Here is a 24,995-nt window from a genome sequence, read left to right on the forward strand (position 1 = left end):
TCATTTTTTTGCCAGCAGCCAATTAACTTACATTAAGTTTTTGGAGTTTGGGAGGAACCCTGGAGCGCACGGAGTAAACCCGCAAAGACACAGGGAGAACATAAAGACTCCACACACATGGTGACTTGGAGTCTACCCTTTCTGACAACCTCATCTTTAATAGTGTTGCCTATATTGGTTCTTAGCTACCCAGCCATAACCTATCGCAGCACATTAATGGACAGGGCCCGGGGGCACATTAACTGAACCCCCCGCCCTCCGAATTTTAGACTTGGATCTCTATTGAAATAATGGATTATCCTGAATAGAAGATGTCTTTTTTATTATTAGAACATCAAGTCAACTACTGATCAAAGCTTATACCGTAGTTCACATCTTACAGGCGATAAACTGAATATGCTGTTGAAATGAATATTTACACTTCCTTGTAGGATGGCTTTTGTTGGTAACTTCAATAAACATTATAAAATTGACAACCGCATTCTGCCATATTTGCGGCAACGTTCACCACACACTGGCAAGTAACTAACTTTGGCAATTAAACGGTGTTCATTGAAATTACAAATGCGATAGAAAACTTCTTTATGTGGTTTAACCATTTTCATATTACAGATATCAGCACATTTCCATTATCCTATTTTTTTTCTTCACAGCAAACTTAGGAGACACCACTAATCCAAACCAGAAAAGTTGGGGATTGCTGAAATTACGCCAGTATAAAGGTCAGCGTATCCCCCACCCATCGCTTTTACTACTGGGAATAAATTAAAGTTTGTCAATACAGTTTCGTATTTAATTGAGGAAGGGCTAATTCAAAACCTGCAAAAAAAAAAAAAAAAAAGTTTACATATACACCCACAATTACAGTATATGTACTGTATATACCTTTGTACACACACACACACTCCGTTATATATAACATAGGCAAACACAAGAGATTTTGGCAAAAGACCATTACGCTCTATCAGAGAGTAATTCAGTCTTTATATCAACTGTTCAGTCTCCTAAGAGACTTTGGGGTATATTTACTAAAGTGCAGGGTTTTCGAAGTGGAGATGTTGCCCATGGCAACCCATCAGATTCTAGCTATTAATTTCTAGAAGGTGCTACATAGACAATAAGTAGAATCTGATTGGTTGCTATGGGCAACAACTCCACTTCTAAAAACCCGCACCTTAGTAAATATACCCCTTTGGGTTCAATCCAATTAGGTGCGAGTTGGCTGGAGCAGTTACAATACAATTCAGAACTCGCATTTGTTTTTTCAGAGGAAAAACATGTTTTTTTTGTGCGCACCCCCCCCGAGGGTGTGAGATGGTAGCGAAAATCTTTATTGTAAAGTAAAAATGTCAGGACACAGTGCCAAACCTATTGGACTGCCCATTAATGACTAATTAGAAGTTATTATTAGCTTAATTGGCCCAATAATTACGTGCCATTTTGGGGTGTTTCTTTTTTCTTTAAATGACCTTGAATTACCCCCAAATCAACTTTTTCGTTAGTGTAGGCACCCCAAATATGTCCACAATAAATATGTTTTTAAATGTAAAATAATAGCTTTTTACCATTTTTTTTTTTAAAGTGAAAGCAGCCTCATATAAACACAAAATCACCTTTTATTCTAATATTGTTTGCAATTTTGGTTTAACAAAGATTTAACGTAGAAAGTTTGCTTTTTATTTTTTCTAATTGTTTTTAAAAAATATGCACAAATCAGCCATATGACACCATTTGAAAACCTCCGGTACTGTCCTTATGCCCACTAACAGGCCTTCTGTACGATTCTGCTCACAAAATTGTAATTTTTTGAGGGTCCAGGATGTTTTCCACACTTTTTCATGCCCTTCTCCCAAGTCGTATGCTTTATTAAAAATGTGCAAACCCTCCCTGCAGGTAGCGCAAGCTGGCATTTCTAATTGGACTGAGCGCTTCTCGGCAGCGAGGATTCGTGCGCAGTGTATGGGTTTCATTAAACAAATTCGCACTTGCAAACTTGCACCTAACTGGATTGAAGCTTTGGAGTTTAAATATACACTGTATAAATGTATGTATATGCAATATTAAATAGTCCAAAAATTGTCAACATAATTTCTTTTTCTCTTTCATAGGATTTCTGCTACAATGAATTTGCACTAAAGCACTCAATGTTTAATCGATACTCTGTATGCGCGCTCCTAGCCGCTCCTGTAACTAACAGGCGATGTATCTTTAAATCTTGAAAGGGCACAGGATGCAATTTGCTGCTTTAGCAGAGAGGATTTCTTGAACCAGATCCCACATTTTGTAATCATATTTATTAGCGTCTCGTCTGCTGTCCAGCGTTGGAGGCCACGGGCGTCCTGCTGTGGATCTTGGGATGGAGCTCCGACTCTGTTGGTTACAAACCAAAGGACAAACGGGCCACCGGGGAACATGCCAGCTGCTATCTTACGCTGATATCCAAAAGGGTCATCTTCAGACTGAAGGAGCAGGCAATCTGCAGACTAATTACCAGGGCCTGCGCGCACGCTGCCCAGTAAGACTGGTGACTTTCACAGGAAACTAAACCCTGCCGCACAGCGGGGAGACGCTGGGCTGTGCCACCGATTTTCTCGTTTGTTAGCAAAACAGAAGGGGCGAGATTTTATTATACAGGAGCATCCGTGATACAAAAACAGCAATAATGTGTAACTTTGCCATACACCCTCCTACACGGCACGCCTGCAGATTACAGCGCACCGCGAGCCAAGAAACTGATTTTTCTTCATAATGCGTAGCACTTTTTACATCTAATATGGACACAAATGTAATTTCCTGTAAAATGTATTTATTTTATTTATTAACAGTTTCTTGTATAGCGCAACAAATTCTGTTGCGCTTTACAATTTGAATTAACATTATACTGGGTTGTAAAAGACATACATACATAAAAGACATACATACATACATAAAAGACATACATAAGGGTAAGAGGGCCCTGCTCGCAAGCTTACAATCTATAGGGAAATAGGTGTTGATACACAAGGATAGGTGCTATATATTGCAAATTGATCCAACCCAATTGCAGATGTACTTGGTGGGCTGTATAATCCAATCACACTGGAAAGTTGGCCTAGGGTTAGGAGGATGTTAAATTGAAGAAAGAGAAGATGTGATAGGTGTTACTATAAGAAGAGAGTTCGATAGGGAGCTATAAAAGGTTAAGTGGGCGGTCCTGGAATCTGATAAGCTTGTCTGAAGAGGCGAGTTTTCAGGGAACGCTTGAATGTTTGGAAACTAGTGGAAAGTCTAAAATGACATTTGCCCTTTTTTGTGCCCAACCAAAACATGAAAATGGGGGGGGAGGGGGGCTTTGGGGAATTGATCACCTGTGTCAGAACACCCATTTCCCTCCATCGCTTCATTCCAACTAATGGTATTGATCTTTAATTGTTTTACTGGGTCGAGATGTAAAGAAAAATATATCATTACTGTGCAACTTAATCCCCATGTACACTGACCAGTATAGGATCGTGCTCGCTCCCATCTAAAATCTTATTTCAATAATATAATAGTTTGTGAATTATAAAGGACCCCCCCCATTATAACTCCAACGGCTATATAGATTTTGCAGAGGGTAAAAAAACATGGCCCATAACCTTCCTGTGGGCTGTGTATGTTCTTAAGCATTGAAAGCGGAAGTTTCAGGGTTCCATCGTCCGCAGACCTCTAGGCATCACCTTCTTACACCATTATATGCTATATTATATTAGAATAGTGCTGTAAAACAGCCATACTCCACTGTCCCAACCACTTGCTTTAGTCCAAGCCCCACTCTCTTCCTATGTACTCATTTTATTCTGTGGGGGCAATTTAATTGAATGTTATGGGTACGGAGTGCAGGAAGACCATTTGGAAGACCAGCATTGCATGTTTTCCCTCGCACTCTGCAGGGGGAAAACATGCAAAGTCGTGATACCGCAATTGTTGGCGAGGTACGATGCCGCTCGCTGCCGAGAGCTGAACTGTCCCCTATATTTCTCCATAGCTCTCGGAGATGAAAGTGTTCCTTCTAAAACATTTCCCAGTGTGCGCCCATTTTAAATCAGTGAAGACTCTGTTTGACATTTACACCTTAATCAGACACTTCCACGGCGGTAGCGCTTCTTGCGGGCACATTTCACGCTCCCCGGTTCCCTTGCAGCTGGATACAAAACCACATTCAACTAATAAATAGAGGAACATATGTGATTTTTTTTAAACGTGCCCTTTGACTGTCAGTTTTTCCCAAACAGGTGTTGCTTAAATGATTATAAATTGGCCCCTGGATACACCTCTTCAACTGAGCCGTACAGGACTGGTGATAATATAATTAGGCCTGAAAGCATCAGGCTAGCGAGTGTTTCCCATCTGTTTGGCAATAATGTTTAGTTAACAATAGTCTTTAAGAGAAGCACCTTCAACTTGCAGCTCTGTGACACATGCACGGTACTTTTAACAGCTAATCTGCCGGAGAAAAATATATGTACACATACAGTAATATATAGAATATATAGATATATATATCTGTATCTATATATCATGTGGAGTTCCAGGACATTTGGCATGTTAAGAGATAGGAGGTCGGGCTCCAGCACTGAATGACGTTCAGTGAACGCCGTTCAGTGCAGGCACCGCACCTTGGCGAGATGAAGGTCTGAACGCTAAACGTTCAGTCTTTCAAATCGTCTAGGGGATAGGCCCCTTTAGACACTTTGACAACATGTAGTGTATGTGAATTTTCCAATTATGGACACTGCAAAAAAGGGCAATAAAAATACTATGATCATTGAACTTTGTGTACATACAGCAGGTGCCGACATATGACCACAGGACCTATGGAGATACTCTTTAGCAGAGTGTATCCAGTCATGGGATCGGTAGCTGTGACACTTAACACATGCTGCTACTGCCCTTTACCCATTTAACGTTAGGAAAGCTGAACACGGACGAGTAACAGCCCATATACCTGGCTGACAGGCCGATACGTATTTATACTGAATATAATTATTCAGCATCAGAAACGGAGTCTATGAACACACAGAAGACGAACCTGGCTCCAGATTAGGGATAACAATCCTCCTAGGGCGAGCACCTGAGTTCCCCCGACTTTCTCTCTGTGCATATCAATTGTCAGTGTAATTAATAACTAATTCATATGGTTTTAATATTCTACTTTTTTGACAACTAACCAATTTCCTACGAATAATACTTCTTATAGTGTAACTGCCGCCTGTGTTCCCGCAGAATAAAACACTGCCCTCCTCATAGGGGATCCAGGAGGTCGGGCAATCAGCCGGCCACATAGCGTATCTGGCATATATTCCCTGGCAGTGCCGCCCCTGCTCTGTGTCTCAGCAATACAGGACTGACCTGGCTGCTTAGCGTGCAGTAAATACGCAGGGCACGATTCCAGGCAGTGTATCTCCCGGAGGATTCGGGGCACAAAAAAGCTATAATATAAAATGGGTCTCTGCGCTAATTCGCTGACGATAGAGGTGAAAGAGGTTATGAACGCCCTACAGCAGGATACGCTGACTCGTAACATGTAAGATTAACGCCATCCTGTTACGGTCTCAAATATGTCACTTTCTAGTAGATCAGGTACTTTGTAGATACTGATCTCTAGCTCCCATATAATAAATCATTGTGTGGCCCAAAGCATTAGAGGCTCAACACTAATAGCGCTAATAGTGATCTGTTGTCAGCTCCCTTCCCATGTACTTATGTTCACATCCTTCCCCCCCCCCCCATGTACTTATGTTCACATGCCCCCCCCACAAACAACAGGCGAAAATACTCACAATAATACATTTCATCATTGATATTAATTCATTGCATTTAAATTGCTGCTGTTTCCTTAATGGAAATATGTAACTTCTGACTCCTACCTTTGGTCCTACCATCCCCATGGCAGACCCCTCTAATACGGCCGCCCACCCACCCTCGATAGCACCTTGTTCAGAGAGGAACCCACTAGCAACTGGACATGTGTTCTAGAGAGGCTGGGTTCTAGAATCATTTGTGCTGGGTGCCAATGGTGCCATGCAATGAATTGAGCGAGTGCCCAAATCCAATAAAATAGTAACCCTGCCACTATCAATGTCTTACGCTAAATGTAACATACATGTGTCCTCATGCATCCAGCCTCAATACGCCACACAGCGCGACTTGCCTGGCGAGAGTGAGCCTGTATATGGGAGACTGCGCTGAGTAATGTGATATGTGACACCTGTATATCTGTGTGCTCCTGAGTCTGTATATAGGAGACTGCCCTGAGTAATGTGATATGTGACACCTGTGTGCTCCAGAGTCTGTATATAGGAGACTGTGCTGAGTAATGTGATATGTGACACCTGTATATCTGTGTGCTCCTGAGTCTGTATATGGGAGACTGTGCTGAGTAATGTGATATGTGACACCAGTATATCTGTGTGCTCCTGAGTCTGTATATAGGAGACTGTGCTGAGTAATGTGATATGTGACACCTGTATATCTGTGTGCTCCTGAGTCTGTATATGGGAGACTGCGCTGAGTAATGTGATATGTGACACCTGTATATCTGTGTGCTCCTGAGTCTGTATATGGGAGACTGCGCTGAGTAATGTGATATGTGACACCTGTATATCTGTGTGCTCCTGAGTCTGTATATAGGAGACTGCCCTGAGTAATGTGATATGTGACACCTGTGTGCTCCAGAGTCTGTATATAGGAGACTGTGCTGAGTAATGTGATATGTGACACCTGTATATCTGTGTGCTCCTGAGTCTGTATATGGGAGACTGTGCTGAGTAATGTGATATGTGACACCAGTATATCTGTGTGCTCCTGAGTCTGTATATAGGAGACTGTGCTGAGTAATGTGATATGTGACACCTGTATATCTGTGTGCTCCTGAGTCTGTATATGGGAGACTGCGCTGAGTAATGTGATATGTGACACCTGTATATCTGTGTGCTCCTGAGTCTGTATATGGGAGACTGCGCTGAGTAATGTGATATGTGACACCTGTATATCTGTGTGCTCCTGAGTCTGTATATGGGAGACTGCGCTGAGTAATGTGATATGTGACACCTGTATATCTGTGTGCTCCTGAGTCTGTATATGGGAGACTGCGCTGAGTAATGTGACACCTCTATATCTGTGTGCTCCTGAGTCTGTATATGGGAGACTGCGCTGAGTAATGTGACACCTATATATCTGTGTGCTCCTGCGTCTGTATATAGGAGACTGTGCTGAGTAATGTGATATGTGACACCTGTATATCTGTGTGCTCCAGCGTCTGTATATAGGAGACTGTGCTGAGTAATGTGATATGTGACACCTGTATATCTGTGTGCTCCTGAGTCTGTATATGGGAGACTGCGCTGAGTAATGTGATATGTGACACCTGTATATCTGTGTGCTCCTGAGTCTGTATATGGGAGACTGCGCTGAGTAATGTGATATGTGACACCTGTATATCTGTGTGCTCCTGAGTCTGTATATGGGAGACTGCGCTGAGTAATGTGATATGTGACACCTGTGTGCTCCTGAGTCTGTATAAAGGAGACTGCGCTGAGTAATGTGATATGTGACACCTGTGTGCTCCTGAGTCTGTATATAGGAGACTGCGCTGAGTAATGTGATATGTGACACCTGTGTGCTCCAGAGTCTGTATATAGGAGACTGTGCTGAGTAATGTGATATGTGACACCTATATATCTGTGTGCTCCTGAGTCTGTATATGGGAGACTGCGCTGAGTAATGTGATATGTGACACCTGTATATCTGTGTGCTCCTGAGTCTGTATATGGGAGACTGCGCTGAGTAATGTGATATGTGACACCTGTATATCTGTGTGCTCCTGAGTCTGTATATGGAGACTGTGCTGAGTACTGTGATATGTGACACCTGTATATCTGTGTGCCCCTGAGTCTGTATATGGGAGACTGCGCTGAGTAATGTGATATGTGACACCTGTATATCTGTGTGCTCCTGAGTCTGTATATGGGAGACTGCGCTGAGTAATGTGATATGTGACACCTGTATATCTGTGTGCTCCTGAGTCTGTATATGGGAGACTGTGCTGAGTAATGTGATATGTGACACCTGTATATCTGTGTGCTCCTGAGTCTGTATATGGGAGACTGCGCTGAGTAATGTGATATGTGACACCTGTATATCGGTGTGCTCCTGAGTCTGTATATGGGAGACTGCGCTGAGTAATGTGATATGTGACACCTGTATATATATGTGTGCTCCTGAGTCTGTATATAGGAGACTGCGCTGAGTAATGTGATATGTGACACCTGTATATCTGTGTGCTCCTGAGTCTGTATATAGGAGACTGCGCTGAGTAATGTGATATGTGACACCTGTATATCTGTGTTCTCCTGAGTCTGTATATGGGAGACTGCGATGAGTAATGTGATAGGTGACACCTGTATATCTGTGTGCTCCTGAGTCTGTATATGGGAGACTGCGCTGAGTAATGTGATATGTGACACCTGTATATCTGTGCGCTCCTGAGTCTGTATATGGGAGACTGCGCTGAGTAATGTGATAGGTGACACCTGTATATCTGTGTGCTCCTGAGTCTGTATATGGGAGACTGCGCTGAGTAATGTGATATGTGACACCTGTATATCTGTGTGCTCCTGAGTCTGTATATAGGAGACTGCGCTGAGTAATGTGATATGTGACACCTGTATATCTGTGTGCTCCTGAGTCTGTATATAGGAGACTGCGCTGAGTAATGTGACACCTGTATATCTGTGTGCTCCTGAGTCTGTATATGGGAGACTGCGCTGAGTAATGTGATATGTGACACCTGTATATATGTGTGCTCCTGAGTCTGTATATAGGAGACTGCGCTGAGTAATGTGATATGTGACACCTGTATATCTGTGTGCTCCTGAGTCTGTATATAGGAGACTGCGCTGAGTAATGTGATATGTGACACCTGTATATCTGTGTTCTCCTGAGTCTGTATATGGAAGACTGCGCTGAGTAATGTGATAGGTGACACCTGTATATCTGTGTGCTCCTGAGTCTGTATATGGGAGACTGCGCTGAGTAATATGATATGTGACACCTGTATATCTGTGTGCTCCTGAGTCTGTATATGGGAGACTGCGCTGAGTAATGTGATATGTGACACCTGTATATCTGTGTGCTCCTGAGTCTGTATATGGGAGACTGCGCTGAGTAATGTGATATGTGACACCTGTATATCTGTGTGCTCCTGAGTCTGTATATAGGAGACTGCGCTGAGTAATGTGATATGTGACACCTGTATCTCTGTGTGTGATTGAGTCTGTATATGAACCACAACAGAATTTACAAGGAAAAAGCTGCGGCAGCTACATTGTAGCACTTCGTATACAGATTCAGAGACTCAGTCACACACAGATATACAAGTGTCACATATCAAATTAATCAGCACAGTCTCCTGGTGCGTCATAGTTGCATCACATTACGACGTAGATGCATTTTCGGCAAGAAAAGATGCAAAAAATTACGCACGCCGTTAGCAGAGTCTCTTGGCACCTGGTGCGCCGGGAGGGTATTTTTTTCGTGACAGCAAAGCTGTGTAAGGAAGTTTCTGTACATTTCCTAATTCCAATAACAAAAGCGATCTTTATTACAAAAATATATATTTCTAGCGCCCCATCATTTATAAAAACATTGGCTGCTTTTAGTATTATAGAGTAGGCAAGGAAGGTCCATATGCAATATAACAATACATGTGTGTGTGTGTATATATATATATATATATATATATATATATAGTATAAATGAATTACAGTTTGCACTGATTATAACGTAGCGGCACACCTTTCTCCTGCGTCTTATGTTCATATGTATGTGGGGCCGTCGCGCCCCCAGTCGGGCTCAGTGTCTTATCATTATCACTCCAATGAAGAAAAATTATTTTTGGGGGGGTTAAACCAGTATGCTTACATCAGTGGTCCTTTAATTTTGCCGTGCAGCAAACAAAAGACTGCAAAAAGCGAGCGGAAAGGCGGCTGAATACAGAGGAAGCCCCTTCTCTGACCATCTGGAGAAGCTCGCATTTATAGCATGTATCACTCTTAGTGCAAAGTCGCTGCTTAATGAACAATTCTGCGGCTGTGTATTAATGTGATGGCTCCATTCAGCACGGAGCGCAGGAAGCCAAGTTTCGCTCTCCGTGTTTTATGTTGTCCTGACACAAGTCCAACTTCTAATGAAGCTGTCGACGTAAAGGACAGAGAGAGAGAGAGAGAGAGAAAGCGCCGACAGCCCTTCCGATAGGAAGCGTTTACAGCACAGCAATATGTGGAACGCCGGGGAGGGAAAAATAAACGTAGAAAAAAAAAAAAAAAACACGTTGGTTTGTTCAACAATCTAGAAAGACAAAAATGTAATTTTGTTCTAATTTGGCCGCATTGTCCTCCCGGTGAAAGGCTCCTATTAGAATGATCTCGTGTTTTGTGATAAAACATACTGCAGGATAACAAATAGCGATTAGGATAGAATTACTTTTGATAGAACACCTTCCTGTGTGAATACAATTAATATATTCCTTCTCCCGCAGATTTGCATACAGTACAATAGGGGACGTAAATGCTACGGAGAGCTACAGCGTAACACAGAATGGCCTCTTCTGTAACCTGCTCCTTACGAGAAGCCTCATCTGCCGCATAGCGCCCTGCACACAATATGCTGAGTGGTCGCACTCCTTTTACAATGATGCGGGATAACAGACACAAGTGTTACTTATGATGGGCTCAACAATACGTCAATTAGAGGAAATTAAAGACGGTGTTGTTTTAATTCATTTTCTCTTCTCTCCTAAAGGTACGATCATTATGAATAGTGAAAGCTCAGGACTCGGAACACGGGATTCTATGCATAATATTGTTGTGAAATTACCAGTAATATGGACACTTGAAACTTAATGAGATATTTGATCATTCGCAGATTTGATAGCCTTCTATAAAAAACTCAATGTAGTAATTCCCTATCCACATCCCTTACGTGGGCCAGAAGTAGTCATATGTTTAATATATGGGTGGTGGACAATAAAAATGGAAGTCAATTCCAGGATTTTGGGGGTTCCACGTGCGGTCAGTACAATCTGTATGCTCTGTGGCATTGACTGTAGCAACATCTGGTAGCTGTGACCCAGCATCATTCTTCTACAAGAACGTTACTTAACGGATACTTGGTGGTGGAAACTGATGTCTTGGGCATCGCTCCAGAAAATCCCATAAATGCTCAAATTAATTTAGTTCTGGTGACTGTGGAGGTTGTGACATATAGACAACAATATCTTTATTGTCTAACCCAGATTTCCCTTAGGGACCTTCCTCTATACAGGTTAATGCTTGATCAACAGATGAGCTGGTTTGGCCTGCTGGTAGACTCAGGATGGGTGAAGGCTTTCACCAACCTTCAGACCGCCTTCCAGCTCATTGCTTCTGGTTCCATCTCTAACTCTTCACAGCGCCTATTCCAAACTACCGCGCGATTCACAGGTCAGCATCTCCGTTTGAGATTTTATCTGGCAAAAATTCCTCACTAGCACCTCTGTAAATTGAGCACAGATTTGAAATTCCAAACCCTTCCTCCCATACACTCAAGTATGGAGCAGAGTACTGGGCTTGAGCCTCGATGAGGAGCAGAGGCACCAGATCTTTCAGACTGCCCATGCCGGTTCTAGCTCTGCTCTGTTATGGTCCGAAAGATGCAATACAAAGTACTTACTAGATGGTATAATGCCCATATCTTCTTCATCAGATGATGCCTGGTCTCTCAGGTCTTTGCTGGCGCTATAATCTGGACATAGCCATAACTCTTCACATTTGGTGGCACTGCTTCAAATGAACGGCATTTTGGCCAAAGGTGCTGGAAATCTCTGAAGAGATTACAGGTCTTCCGATTGCTTCTACTCAAGCTCTTCTCAACTTCTCCAGATTCACTACTAAAGACTTAATGGATGTGGCTACAGCAATTATCCCTTGTAGATGGAGAACTCCACACCCACCAAATATCTCTCAGTGGCTCCAGAGAATTGATCTCTGCATGGTTATGGTAATGGAGGACCCAACAACCTCATCCATGGATAAAACCCGGGAATTTACAGGAACATGGTATGAATGGTTTCGATTTACTAAATCTGATACCTGTAACTGACAACAGCCCTGACTGACGCAGTTTACTCACTATTCTACCAGCTCACTGTGTTTATTATTGCATGTGAGGAGCAATATGGTGTCCTGGTGTCCAATATGGCGTCCTGGTGTTACCTAGACAATGTGTGATTGCTTTGCTCCCTCCTCAAAATGTTTTCATGGGGGGGACTGCTGATATTTATCTGCAATTTGCCCTTGATCTTTCAATAAAAACAAATTGCACAAAAATAGAGGCTTAGAGGTAGATATACTAAAGTTTCTAAAACAGACAAATGGTGGTGTTGCCCATAGCAACCAATCAGATTGCAGATATCATTTCTCTATTGCTTCCTGGGGAATGACAGACAATCTGATTGATCGCTATGGGTAACACCACCTTTTGGAGCGATGGGCATTCGTTCCGACAGCTGGGATTGCCCGTACACACCGAAACGAGTTAATGAACAATGGAACAATCACTGTTCACGTCCTTCATTAACTTACTACAGGTCGCTAGCAATATCGCTAGGTTTAATGTGCAGCACGTCAAACCTAGCGAACGCGGGAGCGTGCAATCGCCAGTACACACCGAGTGATGTAGGCGATTTGTTGCTACAAAAAGACAAATCGGCCAGATATCGCTCCAGTGTGTACCCAGTTTAAGGGTTTATTTTGCACATTTACCGTCCACTCCCCAACCCCAAAACTGACAAAAATAATTAGGGGTGCTACTTTTTAATTAACTAAGACTCATCAGATGCTTTCCATCGATTACCAAGCTGCAAATCAAAACATTAAGTTGTTCACAAACCTGTACAATTAGTCCATTACCAGCTATATAAATGAAAATGCCCTCTGGCTTTTCTGTAATAAATTTAAATTCTGGATATTTCCATTGCATGCAAATTAAGAAAAAAAAAAAAATATTGTTTACTATGCTAATTTTTTTTAATTAAATATATTTCTGCTGTCATATCCTTTCATATGCACTGCTGAACCATCATCAAACGTTAACTTTCCAACTTAACACCAGTATAGCCGGTAGCAGCCTGAAGCTTTACCATCTGCTCCCAAGCAAAGTCAGTGTGGCCACCTTCAGAACATATGTATCAAAGCCCTGAGACCTGATGACTGGTGCAGATTTCCTTCCATCTCATAAGGGGAGGCGCAGACTCGGAGGCAAACCCACAGAACAAGGCAGCCCAGCCAGCCAGCCATTTGTCACCTTAGCGAGGGACCAGCCAAGGTCACCGGGGACGACACTGGTGGCTGCTCCGATTTACAGAAGAAAAAAAGATGCTGGAACTTAGCAAATAGTCATTTATAATTGAATAGGAAAAATGTCTGGTGAGAGAATTTACGGCCATCCAGGATGCAAAAGGGAATTATCATAGTACCTCAATAATCCTGTGCACCCCAGCTGCAGACCTACATGAACACCTAATGATTAGAAGCACTGAGGACACAGCTATGCTAGATATAGTTATTCTTGGAAAATAAGAAATGACACGTGTTACTGCTACGTCTTGCTAAATCACGGCTTCCTTTCCAGTTACCTGTGTGTGTTATACTGTACTGTATTTATTCTGCCTTCATGTACACAAAGCCTCATTTACGACAAACAATGGCTGCGCGCGCAGCAAACTGCGTTGTACAATAATCCCTATGTGGTCCAACCAGCACACAGCAAGACGGATACGAACTTTCACTGTCTAAACTAAAAGTGAGCAATAGTTCGTGTGGGGGTGAAACTTGAAGGTGCAAACTGTATCTCATTGAAACGTACAGTATAAAATCTTCGATCTGCATCTGCGGATGTTTTATAGGGTGCGTGACAACGTAGAGGATTTTATACAGCCATGTGGCCACTCTGATATTGGGAAATTAATTCTATGAAAAATAAATGCAAATTGGATGTAGGGACTAGGTTTTCACAGAGGGGCATTTGGGGACACAATCTTCACCTTAAAATTTAGCAGGAGTGAAATACTGGTTCCCCTATCAGTATGCAATGGTCTCTGGCTGCCCGACCCCCCCAATTTATTACGTTGCCGTTATAATACAGTATGCAGCTTGGTTTTGCCTTTAAAATGATTGCCGCTGTAAAAAAATGGGAAGACTCGCAGCAGTTCCCGCGGCAAGTCGCACCCTATTACAGAGGCCCCTATATCTGTGAAAAGTAGAATTTACAAACACAGCGCCGATTGCCAATTTGTGGAAGGCCGACGCAGAAGCGCAATGAGAAGACTGCACCAACGGAATCATTCACCTCTGCGAAAAGCCTCGAAATTCAATTTGCACAAAATTCCGCTGCAACTTTACTCTTCTTTAGCGCATTCCTCAGCCACTTCCACGCTGCTGTCATAATGAAGGAGCAGCGGCTGAATCTCACAAATAATCGGTTGTCATTCGCACTGACAGCCACCGCGAGGCAGATAATACCAGGGGGAGTGGTGGGGGTAAGGGGGCGGTTTAGAAAATTAGAAAAAAATTGAATAGGATATTTAGATTCTTATTTAATTTTACTGAAGGGATCAGAAAAATTATATAAAATCTTAGAATGCATAAAAGCAGGGAAAGGTCTAAAAGCAAATAAAGACAAAAAAATCGACATAAAAAGGGGGTAAAAACATGAAATTTGCACGTTGGATTATTTTGTTAAACATTTTGCTCCAGCATATAAAGGATCTACATTGATGGACATTACATAAAAAAATCAGCAAGCAGATACATATTCCTTCGTAGAAAAATATCGGATAATACTATGGTCCTAGTTCCTATATATGTGCCACCTCCAGTTATAGTAATGTATTACAAGCAGTGTAGTCTGTATACTAAGCAGGACTTCCGCCCTGGTACCATAATAGTTACAGCATGGTACAGGATGCCCCCACCAGGCGTGGTAGTTTACAATAACCGTACACAGTTTGGGAAGTTATTATATGATCTGGGTTTGTGTATGGAGAATCCGTTCTACTTATACCCGACAAGATTCTGTTTCAGACGTTGCCCGGGATAAATCTCTCCATATTCATCGCACAGTGATCAGTAAAATAAGCCCATGTTTAACATAACATTTTACAGAATTTGTAATAAGATGGCAATATATGCTATACGTATATCCAGGACCCGATGACAGACCCCTTCAAAGTATAAATCCCCATAGAGTGCTGTGGGGGGGGGGGGTATTCGGTTAGAGGCCTGCAATCAACCCGCGACTAGTCACCAGGCAGCACTTATGGCGGCTCTTTGCTCGGGTGCTATAGGTTTAGAATAATTCATCAGATTGGCTTCCATTGAAGGCTGTTTCATACGGTGAACACAATCTGTTTACATCTCTAATTGAAGAACAGGCACTGACCCAAAAGCAACTAAAAATCAATATTCTGAAAGGTGAATAGAATTAAATGTTCTTACTATAGGTAAGTTTCAGGATTTCTTCTTTACCCACAGTCAAGCAGGTTTCCCGACTGCTTTATCCCGGAGAGGGTTAAATGACAGGCGTCTAATTCTAGATGCCTGTCATTTTATCGACACCGGGTGACCGGCGCCCGGCATCCCGATCAAAGTGATGCCGGGCACCACTGCGGACAGCTGCGGGGGGGGGGGGGGAGGGATAGGTTTAGTGCTCCCGGGGGGGATTTAGGGTTAGGCACCCCCCCGGGAGATTAGGGTTAGGCATCCCCGGGGGGGCTTAGGTTTAGAGGGGGGATTAGGGATAGGCACTGGGGGGGAAGATTAGGGTTAGGCACAGCTAAGGAGGGTTAAGGTTAGGGGGGTTAGGTTAGGTTAGTTGATACTTACCTGAGGACGATTGGGATTTTTAGCCGTGTCGGCATGCCGCTGTCGGGATTTCAACCGCCGGACTTGTGTCCGGCTGTAATTCGTATGTATTCCGTCAAGCAAAATACTCCAAGTATCTTATTACAATGATTAAATAGTCCAAGTCTTTCACAAATAAATGTTTCAACATGTGTTCTGTCTTTCAATACTGCTGACTGAAACAAAATGGAGATTCATTAACTGTGTCAAAATAGATGAACTTTAAAACAAGACAGATTTTCTCGCTGACACTGTACAAATACAGCATTTAGGGGTCACTTCTGTTACAGAACAGTCTGTGAATGTGAACAGGTGTCATAAAAATATGAGATATGGTAAGAACTTACCCTTGTTATCTCTATTTCTACGAAGTCCATAGGGTTCCACAGGATACCTTGGGGTATAGGTGTGACGTCAGTCGCAGGGCACCAAAGAGTTAAGCTTTCAGCCTCCCAGGATGCACTAGGTCCCCCTCCTATACCCCGCCCCCGGGCCAAGGCACCTCAGTTAGTTACCAAGCCATAGGCCGGAGGAGGAGAAGGAAGAGAGAGAACAAAGATCTGGACACATACAAGAATCACATTCTCACCAGAGGGAGACGGAAAACCGGTGACCAGAGCAAAGCCCATCTGCAGCACAGGTGCGACAGGGCGGGAGTCCTGTGGAACCCTATGGACTTCGTAGAAATAGAGATAACAAGGGTAAGTTCTTACCATATCTCATATTTTCTACTTCAGGGTCCATAGGGTATCCACAGGATACCTTGGGGATGTCCCAAAGCAGTATCCTTTAAGGGTGGGGACGCTCCTGTGCAGAAAGGAGAATCCGCCGCCCGAAGGAAGCATCCTGAGAGGCGAAGGTGTCAAACCTGTAATACCTCACGAAGGTATGGACAGAAGACCACGTAGCAGCCTTGCAGATCTGAACTGCCGAGGCACCACGTCGAGCTGCCCACGAAGGACCCACAGACCTAGTGGAATGAGCCTTCAGAGAAGGAGGGACCGGTAGGCCTTCATGAAGATAAGCTTCAGAAATAGCCATACGGATCCAGGCTGCCAAAGTTTGCTTTGAAGCAGGCCAACCCTTTTTACAGAAGCCATAGAGGACAACAAAGCGTCCGACTTCCTAAACAAAGAAGTGCGGTCAACATAAGTCCTTAAGGCCCGCACAACATCCAAAGAGGCCTCACCCACGGAAAGACCCGGTGAGTTAAAGGCCGGAACAACTATTTCCTCGTTAACATGAAACTGGGAAACAACTTTGGGAAGAAACTCGGGCCGAGTGCGGAGCACTGCCCTGTTCCCATGAAAAACCAAGAAAGGGGGTCTACAAGAAAGAGCCCCTAACTCAGAAACACGTCTGGCTGAAGCAACGGCCAGAAGGAAAACAGTCTTAGCTGTTAGCCATTTAATATCCACTGAGCCCAGTGGTTCAAACGGCGGTCCTTGGAGAGCCCTCAGGACCACAGCCAAATCCCAAGGCGCCACAGGTGGAACAAAGGGCGGCTGAATACGGAGAACACCTTGCATAAAGGTGCGCACATCCGGGATTGTAGCAATCCTACGGTGAAACCAGACAGATAGGGCCGAAACCTGTACCTTCAAAGAAGCAAGGCGAAGCCCATGATCTAGTCCCGCTTGCAGGAAGGCGAGAATCCGAGACAGACGAAACTCCCGCGGTGCATAACCTCTCGGTCGACACCACTGGAAGAACGTATACCACACGCGATGGTATATCCTCGCGGAAGACGGTTTCCGAGCTCGTAACATGGTACGCACCACAGAGCTGGCAAACCCCCAGGACCTCAGCATGGCCGTCTCAACAGCCACGCCGCCAAAGACAGCCGAGTCAGGTCCGGGTGACGACAAGGACCCTGAGACAGGAGGTCTGGTCGTAGCGGCAACCGCAGAGGACTGTCCACGGACAGACCCTGAAGGTCTGAGAACCAGTGCCGTCTGGGCCACGCGGGAGCTATCAACAGGAGCGTCCCTCCTTCCTTCTTCCACGGGTAATCCGGAAATTCAAACAGGGAGACCAGAGGGAACAGGTATGCGAACCTGAACGTCCACCGGACGGACAGAGCATCCACCAGAGACGCCCCTTCGTCTCTTGTGCGAGACCCGTACACCGGCAACTTGTTGTTGTGCCGGGACGCCATGAGGTCGATTTCTGGAAGACCCCACCTGTCCACCAGTAGTTGAAAAACGTCCGGGTGCAGGGACCATTCCCCTGGATGAACGTCCTGGCGACTTAGAAAGTCCGCCTCCCAATTTAGCACTCCCGGGATAAAGACCGCTGATATGGCCGGAAGATTGCACTCCGCCCAAACCAGGATCCGAGAGACCTCTACGAGAGCCGCCCGACTGCGAGTTCCTCCTTGCCTGTTTATGTAGGCCACGGTGGTAGCATTGTCCGACTGGACCTGCACCGGGTGACCCTGGAGAAACCGCTGTGCCTGCAGGAGAGCATTGAAGACCGCACGGAGTTCCAAGATATTTATTGGAAGCTCCGCTTCTGTCAGAGTCCACCTGCCCTGGAACAAGTGTGGACCCGAAACTGCTCCCCAGCCCCGAAGACTGGCGTCCGTTGTCAACAGGACCCAATTTGGAACCCAGAACGGACGTCCCTTGTTGAGGTGGGTCATCTGTAACCACCACGCAAGGGACAGGCGAACCTCCGGGGTGAGCACAATCGTCTGGAACTTCAGAGACTGAGGCAGCCCGTTCCACTTGGACAGGATCAGGTGCTGCAGAGGTCTGGAGTGAAACTGGGCGTATTCCACCATGTCGAACACCGACACCATGGAGCCCAGTAACCTCATCGCCGAGTGTAAGGACACCCGGCGGCTGTGCAGACAACTGCGCACCCTTGACTGTAAAGCAGAGATCTTGTCCTCCGTCACGAAGATCCTTTGCTGTCCCGAGTCCAATAAGGCTCCAAGATGCAGAATCCTCCGAGACGGGATTAGAGTGGACTTCTGCCAGTTGATTAGCCAGCCGTGCCGTTGCAGCAGTGCAATGGTCAGGTCCAAGTGGTGTAACAGGAGCTCTGGAGATCCTGCCACCAATAACAGGTCGTCCAAGTACGGCAACATGCGGACTCTTTGCAGCCGCAGAGAAGCCGCCATGACCGCCATAGCGTCCTGTATGTCCAATGACACCATGTAGTCCCCAGGTTCCAGCGCCAGAATGATGGACCGTAGGGTCTCCATCCGAAACTTCGGGACCCGCAAAGACTTGTTGAGTGCTTTGAGGTTGAGAATCGGACGATATGACCCATTGGGTTTCTGTACCAAAAATAGATTTGAATAGAAACCCTGGCCCCTCTGGGAGAATGGAACAGGCACTATAACTCCAGCCTGGAGCATAGTGTGCAATACCTTCCGCAGCTCCGTAGCCTTGTTCCGGTCTGATGGTAGACCCGTGGTGAAGAATCGAGCCGGGGGTCTGTGCCGGAAGGAGAGGGCGTACCCGTGAGAGACCACCTCCAGAACCCAAGTGTCTGTCGTAGTGAACGACCAACACCGGGAGAACTGCAGCAGGCGGCCTCCCACCCTGGGATCCCCCAAGGGGAGACCCGGACCGTCAGGCCGCAGGCTTGTCATTTGGCTTGGGGGCCGGACGTCTGGTACTCCATGCCTGTTTCCGGGGCTTGACCGATTTCTTAGGGCCAGCCTGTCGAGGAAACGACTGTGGTTTGGGCCTGCCCTGGGCCCTAGATGACCGAAAGGACGATGGTCCAGAACCAGAAGGAGCAGCGGCCGACGGGAGACAAGCAGATTTGGCTGCCGCCAGCGTGGCCACAATCTTATCCAGATCCGGACCGAAGAAAACTTCTCCGGTAAACGGCAACGCTTCCAGACCTTTCTTGGATCTGCGTCCTCCTTCCAGGATCGCAGCCACAAGGTGCGACGAGCAGCTACCGCTGCTGAAGAAATTCTAGACACCAGAGTACTAATGTCTAGAGCCGCCTCGTTGATGTAGGTGGCCGAATCACGGAGATTGCCAAACAACTCCGCTTGTTCGGCCGGACAGTCGGATTCAAAAGAAGCCTCTAATGAATCCGCCCAGCGCTCCATCGCTCTGGCAACCCAGCAAATGGCCATAGCCGGCCGTGCTGCCCCCCCTGCAAGGGAATAAGCGGACTTCAGGCAGATTTCTACCTTGCGGTCCGTAGCATCCTTAAGGGAGGACATGGATGGCATCGGCAATGTGGCACTACGGACAAGACGGGTCACGTGAGAATCCACCTGTGGAGGGGATTCACACTTAGCAAAATAATTATCCGCGAACGGATAAGCCACCGCCAGGCGTCTCTGCGGCTGGTATCTTTTGCCAGGTTGTTTCCACGCCTCCTCTAAATGGTCCACCAACTGACCCGAAAGAGGAAAGACTGTGGCATCGCCCTTCACATCTTTGAAAAAGGCATACTTAGATTTAGCCGCTGGGGGAACTTCGTCCTCAATCACCAAGGCTGTGCGGACCGCCCGAATAAGTCCAGGAATATATACTTTGGACTTAGCATCAGCGTCCTTAGTATGGAAAGGTTCCTGATCGTAAGGATCCAGAATCTCCCCATCATCAGACGTCCCTTCGTCATCCTCATAAGGAGCGGACAGAGACGCCACCGGCCTTTTATGAGGCCGCATCACAGACTCCCCTTGCAACACATCCGACAAGTGCTGTAAAGAACTCGTCAGGGAGTTAACCCACGCTGGCTCCTGAGAACCCGGGAGCGGGGAAATAGGGAGACTGTGGGGTACCACCAATTGTCGTGGGAACCCTTGCATGGGTGACGACACCACAGACTGCTGGGACAAACCCATCGGAGTAAACGCGGGCTGCGGAGCTAACTGGCCCACTAAAGCTGTTAACGCCTGAGCGAAACAAGCCCAGGGCGGCTCCTGTACCGGTGCTGTAACCGTAATAGGCCGCGCCATGGACAAACACTGCCGGCAAAGGCCCTCCGCGCTACCCTCCCCCTCCGCTAACGGTACTTTGCACGTGGTACACTGTAGCCGGAGGGGAAAATCACTTTCAGACATGATGGCACCACGTATGTGACCTCTCTCACCAATTAAGTATTAAATAGGCGAGAGACCACCCTGCAGCACCGCACCGCAAGGGCTTTAGCAGAAAGAACAGGGACAGTAATAAAGCTGACAGTTTAGAGAAGAATAGTTACAGGCAGCGCTAGCACAGTCACATACAATGCAGAGAAATAACAATTCCTGCACTAACAGCACTGATCACTCAACTACACAGACACAGGGCCTGGTAGGACACAGCGCTGCATACACAGACCTGAGCCACAGCGGAGGAGAGGTATGCGGGGGGACCCAGACCACGATGCTTCCTTCCAGACTTCCAGCAGCGTTCACCATGCATTGCAGAGAAGATGGCCGCCGAGGAGCAGAGAGAAGCTGGCCTGGGGGAGGAGCGCTGACACAGGACCAGTCAGCACAGTGCAGAGAGGGCTGTGTGCAGCGGGGGAGGCGCCGGCTGTGAGACAGGGAAGGCGCGCTCCCCTGGCATGCATTTAACCCCTGGGACGCCGCAGCGCTACCGCTCTGCTGCGGTCCGCTGTCCCAGGGGGTAGTGGAAGCGCAGGTTGGTCGCCTGGCTCCACGCTGCAGCCAGTCCCCAGGGAGCCCCCTGCCTGGGGACTTAGGACCATGTGATCAGCGGGGACCCACCGCGGGACCCCGCTGCTTACCTCTGTCCCCCTTGAATCCGGCCATGGTCCGGAGCATCTGGGGTCACCGCTAGCTGTGACCCCAGACGCCCACCAGCATCCCCGGATCAGTACCGGCGTTCTGGTACCGGCGGGGTGTAGGGAAGACAGCATGGACGTCAGGACTGACTGTCCATGCTGTTCATCCAGATGTGCAGCCACAGCTGCATGAAGAAAAAGCTTCAGGGGCTCTTCTAGCCCCCACTCCAACAGGTGCACCCGACTCCGGCCGGGCACCAAACTAAACTGAGGTGCCTTGGCCCGGGGGCGGGGTATAGGAGGGGGACCTAGTGCATCCTGGGAGGCTGAAAGCTTAACTCTTTGGTGCCCTGCGACTGACGTCACACCTATACCCCAAGGTATCCTGTGGATACCCTATGGACCCTGAAGTAGAAACTTGCTTACATCACGGCAACGCGCGACACCCAAGAAAAATTTGATTCAATTAGAGAAAGCAATCCGTGGGCATTGTAGCGATGTCTGGCAATATTTGTACAAAAGACGACCTGGGAGAAGTGCATGAAAAAGTGGAGAACTCCCAAAGAGTGGCAACTAAGAAAGGAAGACCATATAGCAGCTGTTAGTGGCCATAAAGGAAAGTACTGTAGGGTCTTAAAAGGTGTAATTTTACATTTTTGTATTACTTTTCTTAGATTTTTGTATTTTTACTGGAGATGTGCGGGTTCGGTTTTACTCGGATATGTCCGGAACTCAAAACATCTTATTGGCTATCGGCTATCACGTGTTTTGGATAGCCAATAAAATAAATCCGAACTTGCGATAATTTTGGCGAAAAGAACAGAGTAAATCCGAACCGGCACATCTCTAATTTTTACATTTCATTTTTATATTTTTTATTAATGGCAGATAAATGAGAACCAGCCAGAGTTTTTCCGCTAATTCAATTGGGGGGGCATTAAAATGTGTTTAATGTGATACAAAAAAAAAAAACACTTGTAAATCTCATCTGCATGTTCAAATACAAATTTCTTATCAATACAGCACCTCACCAAACACGTCCAACATCATTACACCTCACCAAACATGTCCAACATCATCACACGTCCAACATCATCACACCTCATCATACATGTCCAACATCATCACACCTCACCAAACACGTCCAACATCATTACACCTCACCAAACACGTCCAACATCATTACACCTCATAAACACGTCCATCATTACACCTCACCAAACATGTCCAACATCATCACATCTCACCAAACACGTCCAACATCATTACACGTCCAACATCATCACACCTCATCATACATGTCCAACATCATCACACCTCATCATACATGTCCAACATCATCACACATGTCCAACATCATTACACCTCATCATACATGTCCAACATCATTACAACTAATCACATACATCCATCATTACACCTCATCACACATGTCCAACATCATTACACCTCACCAAACATGTCCAACATCATCACACATGTCCAACATCATTACACCTCATCATACATGTCCAACATCATTACACCTCATCACACGTCCAACATCATTACACCTCATCACTTACGTCCAACATCATTACACCTCATCATACAGGTCCAACATCATTATACCTCACCAAACACGTCCATCATTACACCTCATCACACATGTACATTATCATTAGACCTCCCCAAACACATCCAACATCATTACACCTCACCATACATGTCCAACATCATTACACCTCACCAAACACGTCCAACATCATTACACCTCACCAAACATGTCCAACATCATCACATCTCACCAAACACGTCCAACATCATTACACCTCACCAAACACGTCCAACATCATTACACCTCACCAAACACGTCCAACATCATCACACGTCCAACATCATCACACCTAATCACATACGTCCATCATTACACCTCATCATACATGTCCAACATCATTACACCTCACCAAACATGTCCAACATCATCACACATGTCCAACATCACCACACCTCATCATACATGTCCAACATCATTACACCTCATCATACATGTCCAACATCATTACACCTTACCATACATGTCCAACATCATTACACCTCATCACATACGTCCAACATCATTACACCTTACCATACATGTCCAACATCATTACACCTCATCATACAGGTCCATCATCATTACACCTCACCAAACACATCCAACATCATTACACCTCACCATACATGTCCAACATCATCACACCTCATCATACATGTCCAACATCATTACACCTCACCAAACATGTCCAACATCATCACATCTCATCACATACGTCCAACATCATTACACCTCATCACACATGTCCAACATCATTACACCTCATCACATACGTCCAACATCATTACACCTCATCACACATGTCCAACATCATCACACCACACTGATCCTTAGAGCCCCAAAACCATGGCACACAGACCCTTGGAGCCGCAGAACCCTGGCACACAGACCCTTGGATCCCCAGAACCCTGGCACACAGACCCTTGGAGCCCCAGGACCCTGGCACAATGATCCTTGGAGCCCCAGAACCATGGCACACTGATCCCTAGAGCCCCAGAACCATGGCACACTGATCCCTAGAGCCCCATAACCATTGCACACTGACCCCTAGAGCCCCAGAACTATGGCACACTGACCCCTAGAGCCCCAGAACCATAGCACACTGACCCCTAGAGCCCCAGAACCATAGCACACTGATCCTCGTAGCCCCAGAACTATGGCACACCAATCCTCGTAGCCCCAGAACCATGGCACACAGATCCTTGGAGTCCCAGAACCATTGCACACAGACCCTTGGAGACCCAGAACCATGACACACAGACCATTTTATTCAAAGAAGCATGGCACACTGATCCCTGGATCCCCAGAACCATGGCACACTGATCCCTGGATTCCCAGATCCATGGCACACTGATCCCTGGATTCCCAGAACCATGGCACACTGATCCCTGGATTCCCAGAACCATGGCAAACTGATCACTGGATTCCCAGAACCATAGCACACAGCCACAGAACCATGGCACACTGACCCTTTGAGCCCCAGAACCATGACACTTTGATCCTTGGGACATGGATACCATGACACACTGACCCGTTGGGACCCCAAAGCAATGATACACTAACCCTTTAATGGCACACTGACCCTTGGAGCCCCAGAACCATGGCACGCAGACCCTCGGAGCCCCAGAACCATGACACATTGAACCTTGGGGCACCAATACCATGATGCAATGACCCCTTGGGACCCCAAAGCAATGATACACTAACCCTTTAATGGCAAACTGACCTTAGAGATCGATCTAAAAAGA

General features: G+C 45.9%; 1 protein-coding gene across 2 annotated transcripts in view; it reads right to left on the bottom strand.

Moving 5' to 3' along the window:
• The window catches only part of RPS6KC1 (ribosomal protein S6 kinase C1), a 194,056-nt gene that overhangs the window by 75,327 nt on the left and 93,734 nt on the right, over nucleotides 1-24,995 (bottom strand). The window lies entirely within an intron of this gene.

This window comes from Taudactylus pleione, unplaced genomic scaffold (assembly GCF_031769625.1).
Source record: "Taudactylus pleione unplaced genomic scaffold, aTauple2 ptg000860l, whole genome shotgun sequence".
Lineage (NCBI taxonomy): Eukaryota > Metazoa > Chordata > Amphibia > Anura > Myobatrachidae > Taudactylus > Taudactylus pleione.